At 34.7% G+C, this 16,237-nt stretch overlaps 1 long non-coding RNA gene across 1 annotated transcript; it reads right to left on the reverse strand.

Moving 5' to 3' along the window:
• Positions 1-4,749: 4,749 nt before the first annotated feature.
• LOC109120933 (uncharacterized) lies at positions 4,750-15,805 on the reverse strand. Its single transcript, XR_002028343.3, has 3 exons — positions 15,673-15,805; positions 7,699-7,760; positions 4,750-7,210 (listed from the first exon to the last, which is right to left on the reverse strand). It is a non-coding gene; the product is annotated as an uncharacterized lncRNA (long non-coding RNA).
• Positions 15,806-16,237: the final 432 nt, after the last annotated feature.

Consider the following 16,237-nt stretch of genomic DNA (forward strand, 5'->3'; position numbering starts at 1 on the left):
ATACAATTTAGGTTTGTATGACTTTTGCATACATCACATCTATTGGCATTTTAGATTCTTTAGTTGTATTTATATCAAAAAGATACATCTTATGTTACACTCGTCAAATATGATTTTTCAGAAAGCAATAATCTAAAAACATTATGCCACTGATAATTAAATCTCAATATATTCAACCTAGAACCAGAACATGATTTATTTATTTTTGAATTGTTAACTTGCTTACTATATTATTATCCATATCTTTTATATGAAATACATAGATAAATAGATTCATATTAACTATGTAAAAATATTTGATAGATAATAAACCTCATATATTATATCTAGAATAATAAAATTGAGGGTTAATTAAATTGGATACTCAAATAATATGTTTTTGGTTCCAAATATACTCCTTGTATTTTCAAATCAAATGATTACACCTCTTTCTATATGAAATAAATACATGGACAACCCACGTGAATATAGTATATTAAAATATAATGTAAAAATTTGGTCATAAAGTTTTTATGTGCTAAATTTTGTGATTTTGTTTTTACAATACATTAAAAATCAAACCAACTTATTTTGTCATTTGTATTCACTGTTTATTAAAATTTTTCAAAAGATACATATGTTAAAAAAATTAAATTAAATTATCAAATTCATGAATAAATATTTTTGGCATAAATTTTTATTCTATTTTTAATCATAAAATATATATATTCACATATCTATTTATTTTAATAATTGTATTTTAATACTTCAAAAGATTTAAGAAAATATGATTTTCAAGTATAAAGAGTATAACTTATGCCCGAAATCTCAAAGACACACTTATACTATACTAAAGTCCTATTACCCCTGAACTTATTTATAATAGATAATTTTCTACCCCTTTTCGGCCTACATGGCACTAGTTTGAAAAAAAAATATTCAACACATGTTGGGCCCAGAATATAGTGCCATGTAGGCCGAAAAGGGGTGAAAATTATTTATAAAATAAGCTTTTTTTTTTGGGGGGGGGGGGAGGGGTAATAGGACCTTAGTATAGTATAAGTGTGTCTCTGAGATTTCGGTCATTGGTTGGGGGTATTTGTGCATATTCCTTATTAAAATATATGTGTGGAGTGCCATTAACATATAAGTAATCAATGTTACATTAGGTTTTAGTATTTTACTCTTTTACCCCTCATTTAATTCAATTGATCAAACTATCAAGTTAAAAACTTGAGGGCAACTTCCATACATGCCTCATAAAATCCTTAATTATATAATTGCCACCTACACTCAATTAAAATAGTTTATGTCACCTGTAACACCCCGTATGCTAGAAATACCAGTTTGCAAAAATCAACGGTGGCACCACCCACGGACAGTTGGTGGGGTCCGTGGATGGCCACCTAGAGCCCTTCCTAGAACAGTCCAGAAAAATGGTCTGAGGGTCGATACACAGCTGGAACCACGAACAGTAGGTTGGACCACTGGTCCTGGTCCGTGGATCGAGATCCTCAGAACCCATTCTCTGAAGCCAACAACACTTGACAGGATGAATCATGGGTCAGTCCATCAGTTGGCCTCGACAACTTGTAAGTCAGGGGTCATTTGGTACTTTCCCTATGTAATGGACCCAAAAATATGTTGTTGAACCCCTAAACTACGTCGTTTTAATCAATTTTAGCCTAGAAACTTAATTATAGCTTACCTTAGTCAACTCATTCTCCAAAAAATTCATCAAGTTGAACAAAAAGAAAGAGAAAGAGTCGACCAACCCTCTCTAAGAACGCGTCGAGGTTTTCTTCGGTTCCTGACCTAAAATAGAAAGATTTCTCCGTAAATTCCATCACCATGTATGTGGTATTTCTTAAGTGGGTTCCTTTCACCCATTTTTTAGGTCTCTAGAATTCAGTCAGATTCTTGATTCTCTATAACATGTTTAGACCTAGGGTTGCTGGAATATGGTTGTGATTTAGCGGTTAGACTAATCAAAATCAGATTATCATATTTTTGAGTAATTGTTGCTTAGATCTTTGCATGAAAATCATAACCCTAATTGTGTAGATTCGTTAAGTTCATGAATTACATTTGCTAGGTCAGTTTCTTCATATATACATGCCCAGTTAAGAATATTTTATTATCAGTATATTAATGTTGCATTTTCAATTAACATGTCAGTATTTTGGGCTATTCAATATTGTACATCTTTAGTTAAAATGTATTATTTACATAACCAATTGGGAGTACGCTTATACCAAGTAGACTAAGGATCAGTCGCCCTCATAGTCGCAAAACACGTGCCCCCGTAGGATAAGTCCCCTTTGTGGGCATCAGTTTTAGTGATCACGTCAGTCATGCCTTTATACCTTCGGCAAGACATATTGGATTCTCTTGATGGAGCGGTGCATCAGACTCCACAGATTGCTCTAGTGGTTTTATGTCGATTAACAGTAGCTCCAACGATCATATTATAGTCTATTAACCAGGTTATTAGTATAGCTATATATTCAGTCTCAGCATATCATGTACTTGGTCATTGCATTCAATTAACTCAATATTTAGTATATTTCAGAATTTACCTCATGTCACGACCCGAGCCTACACTCCGAACGCGACACAACATAAAAGATTCTGAAGAACCTCATAGCATTCATAACATTCGATATAAGGAAAATGGTACGGAATTAAAACTTTTCTTTTAATCCATCAAATCAAAAACTTCATTTAAAAACACAACGGAAGTCTACAACCACATGACCATCTAAAAAAGTCTTGAAACAAGAGTAGGGTCACACCCCTTTACAATCGAAAGTCTAACAAACGTCTATTACATGAAAGAAATGAAACATCAAATTATTTGTCATCGAATCCTTGAGGACATAACAATAGTCTTGGAAGAAGTCAATCTAAGCTTCAACTACAGGGAATCAACTTAAATGTCGGAACCTACACTTTGGAAAAAATGGAGAAAATATGGGTTAGCACATTTAAAGTACTAAGTATGACAGCCATGCAAAAACCATGCTTAAAAGGGACATTTTGGTTGAAGACCATGCATATGGAAATTTTGAGAAAACTTCATGAATCATAGGCATAAGAGACATAATATACAAACATAACCAACATACAAGTCATTTCTTCACATTAGAACATAATCAACATATAAAACACTTCATCACATTAAGCTTCACCTTAAGTACCCCAAGCTATACTTTGTACAATGTCTAAATAACGTCTCATACCACCATCCACACTAAGTACCACATTAAGGCCACCAAAAGTGAACTTGCCATTCATCATTTTTCACCTTTAGACAATACACATACATAAGGAACATAAACATTTAATAAGTCATATCAACACATCAGGACCATCATCTAGGGCATCCCATACTACTACTCATACTAAGTACTCCTTTCAAGTCACCACATACAAGGAACATTCATATTCAACAAGTCATGACAAGGAAGTAACTCATAATACAATCCAAGTAACGCATGCATCTCATTAAATATATAAGTCAACCTTCTTTATTAGCTTCACTAAGAGCACATATATTTCATTTAACATTACAACATAAAGGAATACACCATGACTACTCTCAAAGCGTACTTTTCCAATGCATGGATGACATCCAATACTACCACCCACACTAAATAGTGCATTCTTGAAAAACCATAGTTCATTATCATTTCTTGTGGGGGTAAGCCTTAACCGTCACAGGCCATGAGAAATTCATGGAATCCCTGTCACCCTCACATGATAATGGACTCCTACTTGATTAAGGTAGGACCATTAATTTTTAGCTTAGGTGGATCCACTAGCTAATACCCTATGTGAGCACATAGTTACGGGATAGGGAGATTATTACTTTATACCTGCCTCAACTACCTGAGGACATCCACCTCAATAGATTGATACTAGAAACCTTGCCTCAACTCACATGAGAACTTTCATCTCATATCACTCTCCACTCAGTTATTAGCATTATTCCCACGGAGTACTTAACATTCATTACTTTAATCATCATTATGGAATAAGAGATTGTTTCTAGATACCCCGCCTCAACTCACGTGACAGCATCCATATCAAATCCGATATTCATTTATTAGATAGCTCATATATTAAGACATGAGAATAACCTTTGAACTAAGAATCCCCATATTGTGAGAAAGTCTTTTATCATTCATTAGTGTACAATCGAGAATGGACTTTACCAACACATCATCATTAACATAATCTTAGATACTTCATCTTGAGTGTGTAAATGAGAATAAACTTTCACATATATCATCATTATTCATAAGTGTTAAATTGAGAATAAGCTTTCAATAATAACACTATTCCATTCTAAACATGATCATAATACACTCAGAGAGATCACACATATCATTCACATCATAATCATACATTAACCTTCATGAAATTGTCCTTCAAGGCTATGAATCAATATCAATCCATAAATATAAGATACTATAATAGATAAAGGAAATTAACATGATTTAATAACTAATTCAATAGAAACATATGCAATTCAACATACATTCATGATCAATTCCCAATCACAATTCACAACTTAGGATTTTAGGATAAACATTGGTTCATAGAGAAATCCATCTTAATTCATCATTCATAAATTACATCTTAAATCATCATATATAAAGTTTTAAAAATGTATTGTAATTGAACCCATGCATAGATTGAAAACTTATATTTTTCTCGAAGAATTTGAAAACTTGAAATAATCTTTGATAGGGCTCCTTGAATGAAAATTAGACAAGTATGAAAACTACCATACCTTTTAGGTAAGAAGTCCACGAAAATTGCTTGAAAAGATGAAATCTTGAGCTTGGAAGCTTGAATCATTCACCTCAATTGGAGGTTTCTAGAGAGAGAATATTTGAGGGAGGTGGGCTTCTACTATTAAAAGTTGGGAAATAATGAGTTGAAAAAGGAGTTTAGTACATCAAGAACCCTTAAAATATATTAATAACTCAATAATATCCGTCACAAACACCTAAACAAATAATTAGGAATTTACCAAACCACCCCTACCCTTGGCTGAAATGGGGAAAATTATAGGATTGACTTTTGCCCAATGACCTACGAACCGTAGGTGGGGGTGACACCCTATCCTGCAGGTCCGTGGTTTGGGGATGGAATTCACCATTTGGTCCCTTGACCTACAGACCAACCCCACGGGGTGTGGATGGGATTACGGGGCGTAGGTCCCATCCGTAGGTCATGATATTTTTTAACAGCTTTTTGGTTCTAGACAGCATTGGGGGTTAGACTTTAGGGTCACCCTCAAGGACCCTTGGTTGGTCTTGGGGGGTCGTACCTTGATGTTTAACCCCTAAACTCCTCAACTGAAGCTCGGGACATCACTTTACAACCTCAAACCCACAAAAACTCGGAACCAAACTTGTTAGGCTCTAGTTTTACATGTCGTTACATTATCTCCTCCTTATGAACAATCGTCCTTGAATGACACTTGAAACACAATAATGGATAACAACTCAAGAATAGAAAACCATCATGCATGCAACATCATAAACAATGCCCAAAACTACGAAGAAACATCAAATCTATCTCAAACATGCTCAATGCAACACAAGAAAGTATGAACTATATCTACAAACTCATTATGCATGAAAACCTCAAAATTTCTCATTTAATTGGAGGAATTACCTTCTCCAACTCAATTCATGTTCAACATAGCATCATCAAGCAACTTTTGCAACTCTTCTCAAAAACACATTTAGGAATGTTCAACAATTCATCTCATGAAGCATATAGACAACTCATACTAAATGTATATCAACATGAGGAATATAATTCATAAAACTCATTTTCTTATTTAAACAAAAATTTGTCAAGAACTTGCATACATACAAATTCCATGGAAACACATAACCACACATGGCTCCGAAAGATGAAACAAACTACAAGGAACTGTTGGTCTCAAGCTTGAATAGGAATAAAAGGAAAGAGATAATGATACGGAGCTCTCAACAACCTTACCATTCAACATACCATCTCCCCCTTAGGAGTAAACCCATATCAAGGCAAACATGAAAACAACATAAGGACATTTAAAAAACCTTCACAACTATAAGGAACTATCACGTACTAGTGCCTTCATCTGGAAGAGCTCATTTTCCCTCCTTAGCTTGAAGTACATAGAAATGATTTTTCCTTGGATCATCAAAGTCCAGATCATTTAGAGAAGCTTTTTTGGCCTCTCTTCCTTGGTCCCTGAGTGTTAGACAATCTCTCATCTTATGACCCTTCTTTCCATACCCTAAGAAACCATCCGTATTATCTAGGCACTTCCCAAATATTACTTCCCTTACATGGCACATACAAATCTTTCAAAAGTAGAACCCCTATCCTTTTTGACCATTGGTGAATCATGGTTGTAGAACCTATTTTTGGACCTTGGTTGACTTTGTTCACGAGCCTAACTCTTTTTGCCTCCTTATTTAATAAATCAAGTTTCATCTAATCAATTTGTTGATCATATACCATGAGCCTGAAATATCCATGTCATGATGGATCATTGTCATACGACATTCTACTTCCACCAAACCGGATGCTCCCATCATAAACTTATTCGTTTTAGACCTTTAACTTGCCACCAAGGTTGGAACATACTTGGATAGTTGGTTGAACTTGAGAGAATAATACTTAACACTCATACCCCCTTGACGAAGGTTTATGAACTCTACCAATTGTCGTTCCCTCAACTTTAAGGGGAAAACCTATCAAGGAAAGCCTCTTCGAATACCTCCCAATTTATGGGACCCGATACTTTTGGCCCTTCACCCTTCCATTGTTCATCCCAAATTTGAGCTACATCTTTTAGTTGGTAGGCGGGTAGCTCCACCTTCTCCTCCAAAGACACCCATATGACACTAATTATCTTACAGACCTCATCTACAAACCTTTCAAACCTAAACACTCGCAGGAGGCGGGGTCATCCTAGAAAAATCCCTTAATCTCGAAGCCATAGTACTCTCATTAGTATTCACTCGAGGCCCCTCATTTCTTTTAACTTGGGCAAAGGTTAGAGCAGCCGACCTAATTTCTTCATTGGACATGGTAAGGAATCCACCAGAACTTGATTGCCTCGAGGAGCTTGGTCACCTTAAGGACCTTGGGGAGGAACTCCCTCATTCACAATCTCCTCTTTCATCCTACTTGCATAAACCCTTCTTGTAGTCATATCCTACAAACAAAATATAACGGTTACGAAAATAACACTTATAGATCTAAACGCTGTGGCACGACTCAAGAGTAATCAATAAAGTGAAATTTCCTTAATTCTTAGAGCCTCTTATTCATAAAATGTGTGGCGATTTACACTTATAAACAAGACTATACTCGACATCTGTGAGACATTAATCCTAAAACCATTCCCAAAATCTTATGCTCTGATACCATGTTTGTTACAACTGAGCCTATACCCTGGATGCAACACGACGTACAAGACTTTTAAGAGTAGCATGTATAAAATGAAAACATTTCTTTAAATCCATACCATCAAAAACTTCATTTAAAAACACAGTTGAAGTCTACAACCTCACATGTCCATCTAAGCACGTGTTGAAACAAAAGTAGGGTCATGACCCTTTATAATTGTAAGTCTGACAAACGTCTATCACATGAAAGAAATGAAACATCAAAGTACTTATCCTCGAATCCATTAGGACATACCAATAGTCTTGGAAGAACTCAATCCAAGCTTCATCTAGAGAGAATAAACTCAAATTCCAGACCTACAATTTGGTAAAAATGGAGAAAATATGTGTTAGCACATTTAATTACTAAGTATGATAGCCATACAAAAACCATGCTTAAAAAGGATATTTTGGTTTAAAACCATGCATATGCCAATTTTGAGTAAACTTCATGAATCATAAGCATAAGAGACATAGCATCAAACATAACCAATATACAAGTCATGTTTTCACATTAGGACATAATCAACATATAAACCACTTCATTACATTAAGCTTTCACTTTAAGTAACCCCAAGATATACTTTGAGAAATGTTTGAATAACATCTCATACCACCATCCACACTAAGTACCATATTAATGCCACTAAAAGTGAACTTACCATTCATCCATAAATATTTCATAAGTCATATCCATACATTAGGACCATCATCTAAGGATACCCTAAGTCATACTTGTGCAATGTATGAATAGAATCTCCTACTAACACTCACACTAAGTAATCCTTTCAATCCACCATAGACAAGGCATATTCATATTCAACAAGTCATGACAAGAAAGAAACTCATAATACAATCCAAGTAAGGCATGCATCATCTCATTGAAGACATTAGTCAACCTTATTTATTAGCTTCATTAAGACCACATTCATTTTATTAAGTATTATAACATAAAGGAACACAACATAACTACTCACAAAGCCTACTTGTTCAATGCATGGATGACCTCCCATAATACCACCCACACTAAGTAATGCACTCTTGAGAAACCATAGTTCATCATCATTCTTTATGGTGGTAAGACTTAACTGACATAGACCATGTGAGCAATAGATGGAATCCTGATGTCACCCCCACCAGATAAGGGATTCCTACTTGCCTAAGGTATAGTACCATTACTTTTTAGCTTAGGTGGATCCAGTAGCTAATATCCTATGTGGTCATATAATTATGGGATAGGGAGATTGTTACTAGATACCTCGCCTTAACTCATGTGAGGGCTATCTCAAGAGATTGCTACTAGAATCCCTGCCTGAACTCACGTGAGAACTTTTATCTCATATCACTATCCATTTGATGCTTAACATGATTGCAACACCTTGAAATCGGACCCAATTTTTATTTTGCAGAACTCACCTGAAATAGTGAACCACGGCATGGTTCACAAACCTTGATAGGGACCAAAATCCGTTGACCTGCCCGTGGTGGGGAGTTGGACTCCACCATGCCCATGATTTAGACCACGATACCCTTTACGGGTCGTGATCTTGTAACGGATCGTGATGACGTTCGTGAAGAGTGAAGCAGTAGCCTCCCCTATCTTAGACCTCAAACACCCTTTGCCCAAGTAAGGAACACAAGGACCTTCATAGTATATGGTCGTTATAATGGGTCGTGGGAGCATTCATGAAAGCTTAACCAGTAGCCCACCTAGCCAGCTCCTTAGAATCTAATGTACCGTGAAATCTTAGCACACTTAATACTTAAAAATGAGGAGTTAATACTAGAATGAAGTGTGTTTTTGTATGATTTGATGTCTTTGTTGATTTTGTAGGCAGAATCTGGCACCTGTAGAAAAGTGAGAAAGAAGTAGAGAATGATGATGTTCCATGTGAAAGTTCATGGCTAACTTCATAGAACGTGACCTTCATAATGGTCCGTGGTTGAGCCCGTGAAACTGAACCAGTGTGAAGGTCGGAGAGGAGCTAAAAATGAAAGGAACAAGTAAAGACCATGGACAACTTCACGGTCCGTGGTCCTCACTACGGATCGTAATAGCTCTCGTGGTGCATTTTCCAGTAGCTAAGTTGTTCAGATAAACTTTTGGGAAGTTCCTAGTAAAGACTAGGGTGTCTTCATAGTCCGTGAAATCTTTGACGGTTCATGGTCCAGTTCGTGACCCTTGCTCCAGTAGGCAGCATTCAAGACCCAAAACTTTGGGAAATTCAAGTAAAGACCATGGTCATCTTCACGGGCCGTGGTCCCTATGATGGTCCGTGGTTGTAACACCTCATAATTTTAAATGGCTAATAATAAGCTAAGAAACCAAAAACATTCATTTTTGGAAAAAAAAGGAAAAATCTGGAAAAAATTGCCTAAGTTAAGAAAATGAATTTTGGTCATTTTAAAATGGCCATAAGTTCTATATTATGATGAGTTAGAGGTAGATATTGACATGGTTGGAATGCCCTTGCAGAGATAGTTACAACGCCGTTGAGTTTGTGCACTTTCGATATCGTATGAGTGAGATATACCTATCGGAAGATGGGTTATTGAAGTGAGGAAAGATACAATCGTATTTAAGAAAGGGCAAACTAGTCATTTCACCAATTAATTTCTATTTTATTTTTAGGGGTTTGTTGGGGTAAAAACTAAGTTTAATTCATATTGTAAAATTTAACTTTACGCTTATGGCTTGAAGAAGATAGAAAATAAGAAGGAAAAGGAGAAAAAAAGTCAAGAATTAGTTAAGAACGTCAAGATTAGCGAGTGGATTTAGTCAGGAGTGATCTCTATCAAGGTATGTGAAATATTTTAGTGTTGGATTAGTGCACCCACACTCCAAACTTTTTTTCAACGCAGAGATATTTAAATTGGATAATGATAAAAGTGAAGTTCTTGAAGAACCTTGTTGAATTCTTGTTGATTGAGTTTTTGAATGACTAGCGTTGATTTGATTCTTAATTCTGGGTCATTTTTCTGAGTTTAATCTATTAGGTATTGATGGTACTAATGATCCTAAGTGATTGAGGAAATAACCATGGAAGTTTAGAGGGTTTAGATATGAAAAATGAAGGAGAAAAGTTAGAGAGACTTTGGCCAAGGGCTGGGGAGTCGTGCCTGCTAGAGTGCCAAACATGTTCTTCTGAACTTTGGCCTTTGGTACATTGCGCTAGCCAGAGCACCATAAAAAGTTCTCTGCACTTTGAGGGCTGGCGCCCCGCACCTCTCAGAGCTCCAGGGACGCCAGTTTTCCCCATTCTTCCCCCACCTTTTCGTACTTCCAACACTCTAAGGTACATCTAAACATAATGAAATCATCCATAAACATGAGATCATGAACCTTGAATCAATAATTCAATTCAAATAAAGTTAAGGTCAAAGTCAATGAAGTTAAGAATCAAGTTTAGAAGTTAAGAATCAAGTCAAAGCAAAGTTCTTAAGAGTTCTCAAGGGTCTTTAACAACACTTTAACTTTGTTTTAAGACTCAAGTTTCAGACTAAGTAAAGAATAATATTAAAGAGTAAATTTGAAGTTTATTTCTTCAAAAGTATATAGAGACTAAGTATTCCCAAAGGAGCTTAAAAAGTTTTCACATTTAAAAAGAAGGGAAACTGAGATTTCCAAAGAGCCTTTGGGCTAGTTTTGCCATTTGAATGTTTAACTTTAAAACATTTTTCATTTTTATCAGTGACTTGAGTTATTGATCATTATATAACTATGTGTATTGTCTTCTGCTGAGTTAGGTAATCCATGCCAAAGGTTCGTTCAAGGCCAACAATGGTCTTCGAGTGACGGCCACACCCAGGGTGTAGGCTCGACGTGTGAAAGTGGTCCAACTCGTGATGCAAATTCCAGTAAACAAGGGGAAGTTCACGGAGTGCTTCACAGATGTGAACCCCTTGACGGACCGTGACCATGACCATGAAAAATCCCAACAATTCACTCCTAATTTGATTATGACTCTTTACAAACATTCTATTTTGAATTATTAGGTACTTTTTGGGTGTATTATTGACTATCTTACATTTTACAAAGGAGAATATGATATCAAGATTTTTTTGCATATATTGAAGTTTTCGATTCGTTTTATTAGTTTCAGACTATTAGCTTACTAAAGGAATTGTTGTTCTGCTATTTATTGTCGTAAGTGATTCTTAGCATGTTATCATCTTTCTTTGTTGATTATTTACATGAAAACATGAGCAACTAAATACCACAACTGGGTTGTGAGATCTATGATTATGATCTAGTAACAAATTTTTAAAACAAGTAAAAGGTTATTTTTTGTTTACAACCTATAGTTTACAAATTTCAATCATATATTAGTCTATCAAGTGACGTATTAGACAAGCCTGTATCTGTTGTTGGTTCAATAGGAAAACATCAATTAGGAAAATGCTGGACTAATTTAAAAATTGGAGTTAAAGTTTGAGTTCGAGAGAAGCGATCTTTAACCCCATATCAATATAAGCGAGGTTCAATCTGGTTAACACTTTGAGTTCGAATAAAAGTGATCATTATCTAAATAGGCTGAGAAGCGTTAGATAAATTCAACTCGTAATGGCTAAATAAACCTTTATTTGCCTGACAATCGAATTACATATGAGCATTAGAACTCATGTCATAGTGAATACAAAACCTGGTTTCTTTTAATAAACTGAATCAACTTTACAACAAGACATTTGTTAGTTGTGAAATATGACGTTTTACTATAAGTTTTGGAAATGAGAATTATTCAACTAAATGCAATTGTATTTTCAGTTACTATTCACTTAGAAAATCATAAATGCATTCAAATAAACACGATAGAGAAACATTATCTGTAAGGAAATTCTATGTGGGATCGACCTCAACTCTACTTGAGTTCTGTAAATTGACAATGGAAGTTTACACTACTTATTTGAAGTGTAAGTTTGTACGTATCAGGCTCCCTATCCCAAGTGAAGACCACAAACACCTTCACGGTCTGTGGTGCTTCACACGGGCCGTGGGAGGGTCCGTGAGTCAAGATCCTCAAACACTAAACCAAGTTGAGATCACGGGTGCCTTCATAGTCCAAATCCTTCACATAGTCTGTTGTAGGGACGATGGTCAACCCATCTGTAGCTTTGAGTTTGGGGTTTTTGGTCTTTTGCTATTTTATTGGACCCTTAACTTATGTCTTTTTAACCCTAAACTATGTGGTTATGGTTTGTTTTAGCCTACAAACATAACTAAAACTTGCCTAAGTCATACCATTCATCAAAACATGGAAAATTTGAACCTAGAGAGAAGAAGAGGTGAGATAGCCCTAGTTCAAGAATGCAATAAGATTCCACCAATTATAGCCTCACACTCGAAATATTTCTCTATGATTTTTGTCACCAAGCATGTGGAGTTTCACTAGTGGGTTCCTTTCGCCTATTAGGTCCCTAGTTTTCTGTTGGATTCTTGATTCTGTATTATCAACTAGACCTAGGGTTTCTAGAACTTCAGGAGATTATCGTGAATAAGTCTATTTATTAGACCTAGCGTTTGGCCATATATTTCCAAATATTCTTGGCAAATATTATTTGGGTGAAAAATTGGGTGAATTTCACCATGTGTTTGGCCATATTATTTGGGAAATATATTTCACTTTTTTAGAAAAATATGATTTATACCCATAAGTTTGTAAAATATAAAAAATAACCATAAGTTTGTACTACAAGTTAATTGGATATTTGTTAAAATAACAACAAATAGTGTCCATGACTCTAGAGCAATGTGATAATTTGGAGTGAGTGCAACAAGCATCATTTCATACATCGCGAAGTAGACAAAACACAGGACTTTGTTATATTGAGCCTATTGTTCATCATTTTCATCAATAACCATATTATCATTTAACATTCACCAAATATTTCATCACTACTTTGAATTAACGTAAAAAAATATGTAATACAACGTAAGCAACAACTATAGAGGGTGTTTTTGTAAAAGATAAAAGTTTGGGATAAAATTTTAATAATTAAAAGATCTAAACTAATGAGATTTGACCCAAATACTAGAAAAAAAATTAGTATTTGGGAATTTGGAAAATTTTTCAAAAATATTTTCCAAATAATGGCAAAGTGTATGGACAAACACTATTTGCCAAGTTTTCCCCCAAATATTATTTGGGAAATCTATGCACAAATGGGCCCTTTAGTATTCTAAATTAAATTATCATGTTATTACTTGGTTTCTTGCATGAATTTTAGAGCCTTAACAATGTAATTCTCTAGTTCTTGAATTACACATGCCAAGTTAGATATTTCAGTATTCAGTTATACATGCCTTAGTTATAAATGCGTCATTACCAGATTAATTGTTGCATTTTCAGTTTGGATGTAAGTTTTGAGTTATCCAGTGCATTACAAAAATTCAGTCATAATATGTTAATCATTTAATCTATTTAGATTAACATACTACCGAGTTGGACTAGGGTTCACCGTACCCAAATAGTCCAGAACTACTAGTCATATAGGTTGTAAGTCCCCTCCGTGGGCATCATTTTAGTGATCACACTAGAATGCCTCTACACCTTTGGCCGGGTGTATTAGGTCCTCTTGATGAGGTGTATTATTGGAGTCCATATTTAGCTCACGTTCTTTTATTATCAGTTATAAGTAGCTCTAATATTTCAATCAGACTCCATTACTTTGACCACATGTTAGTATAGTTAGTATTCTGTCTCAACATATTACTATTTGGTCATTGCATTCAGTTAACTCTATATTCAGTATCTAGATTATTTTAAGAGATTATATACTTAATTTATTGCTTGTTTCAGTTATATGTTATTTTAGCTTTACTCTATCCTACATGCTCGGTACATTTCAAATATTGACACATACTTTGTGCTACATATTATTGTGATCTAGGTTTAGGTTCTCAGCATCTAGATCACGCTTAGATCGGTTTCCCGATGTCTAGTTTAGGAGCATCAGTGGTGTTTTCTCACTCTTCGAGGACAATAGTCATGTTATCATTTCAGTTATTTAGTCTTTTGGTTTCAATTTTTGTAGACTTAGTTGGGACATGTTCCAACACTCTTGTCAGTTCAGAGGCTTATTTTCAGACATATTTAGATTCAACTTAGTATTTGAGTGTGATGTTTCTTTGTATTAAACTCTCAGATTTAATATATTCAGATGGTATATGGATATTCTCCATCATTTCAGATTTACTTTATGATTTAGATTATGTATCATTTATTATTATTTTTAGTATGCTTTTGTCATGCCAACGGGATTAGCTTGGGGTCACTTGTGATCCTAGGTCTCAATCGGCATCTCGGGGGTAGCCTCAGGGCATAACAATTATTCCCCTTGGAGTAATTAACATTTATTACTTAAGTCATCATTATGGGATAAGAGATTGTTACTAGATATCCCACCTCAATTCACGTGAGAGCATCCATCTCAAACCCAATATTCATTCATTAGATAACTCATAGATTCAAAGGTGATATTAGCCTTTCAACTAAGAATCCCCATGTCGTGAGGAAGTCCTTTCATAAAATGCCATTATCATTTATTAGTCTACAATCAACAATAGCCTTTTAATCAACACATCACCAGTAACAAAATATAAGATATTTTATTCACTCTTTATTCATGAGTGTGTATGTGAGTATAACCTTTCACATATATCATTAGCATTCGTAAGTGTTAAATTGAGAATGAACTTTCAATACTAGTAAAATTGAGAATGAACTTTCAATACTAACACAATTCCATTCTAAATATGATCATAATACACTCATATATATCACACACATATAATCACATCATAATCATACATTAACCTTCATGAAGTTGCCCTTCAAGGATATGAATTTATATCAACACATAAATCTAAGATACTATAGTAGATAAGGACAATTAATATGATTCAATAACTAATTCCATATAAACATAAACAATTCAATGACAATTCATGATCGATCAATTCCCAATCACAATCACCATGTAGAATTTTAGAAGAAACATGGGTTCGTAGAGGAATTTTATCTTAATTCATTATTAATTCATCATTACATCTTAAATCATCATATATAAACCTTTAAAAATGTTTTGGAATTGAATCCATGCATAGATTGAAAACCTCAGGTTTTTGGAAGAATTTGGTAACTTGAAATCATCTTTGATAGAGATCCTATTATGAAACTTAAATGAGGATGAAGACTACCATTTTTATTTGTTCTTAAATGGGGGTCAATACCTTTTAGGGATGAAATCCACGAAAATTGCTTGAAAAATATGAAATCTTGAGATAGGAATCTTGAATCCTTCACCTTTAATGGAGGTTTCTAGAGAGAGAATATTTGAAAGATGTAGGTTTCTAATTTTGAGAGTTGGGGAAATAATGATTTGAAAAAGGAGTTTAATACTTTTAAACTCCTTAGAATACTTTAATAACTAAATATTAACCTTACCCAACCCCTAACCAACTAATTAGCATAAAACTCGTTAGGCTTTAGTTTTACGTACTAGTTTTACGGGTCGTTACACCTAATGTTTAGATTATATTATTTATTCTATTGCTTTGTTCAGTTATGTTTATGTTATTCAAACTTATCCTATCTTGCATGCTCAGTACCTTTCAATTATTGACACATACTCTGCGCTACATCTACTCATGATGTAGGTTTGGTCCTCTGTATTCAAATCATGTATAGATTGATTCCCGATCTCAAGTTCAGCATCATACATGGTGAATCCTCACTAGTCATTTAGAGGCTTTAGTTTCAGTGATTCTAGAGCTAGTTGGGGACATGTCTCATCAT

Source organism: Solanum lycopersicum, chromosome 8 (genome assembly GCF_036512215.1).
Source record: "Solanum lycopersicum chromosome 8, SLM_r2.1".
Taxonomy (NCBI): Eukaryota; Viridiplantae; Streptophyta; class Magnoliopsida; order Solanales; family Solanaceae; genus Solanum; species Solanum lycopersicum.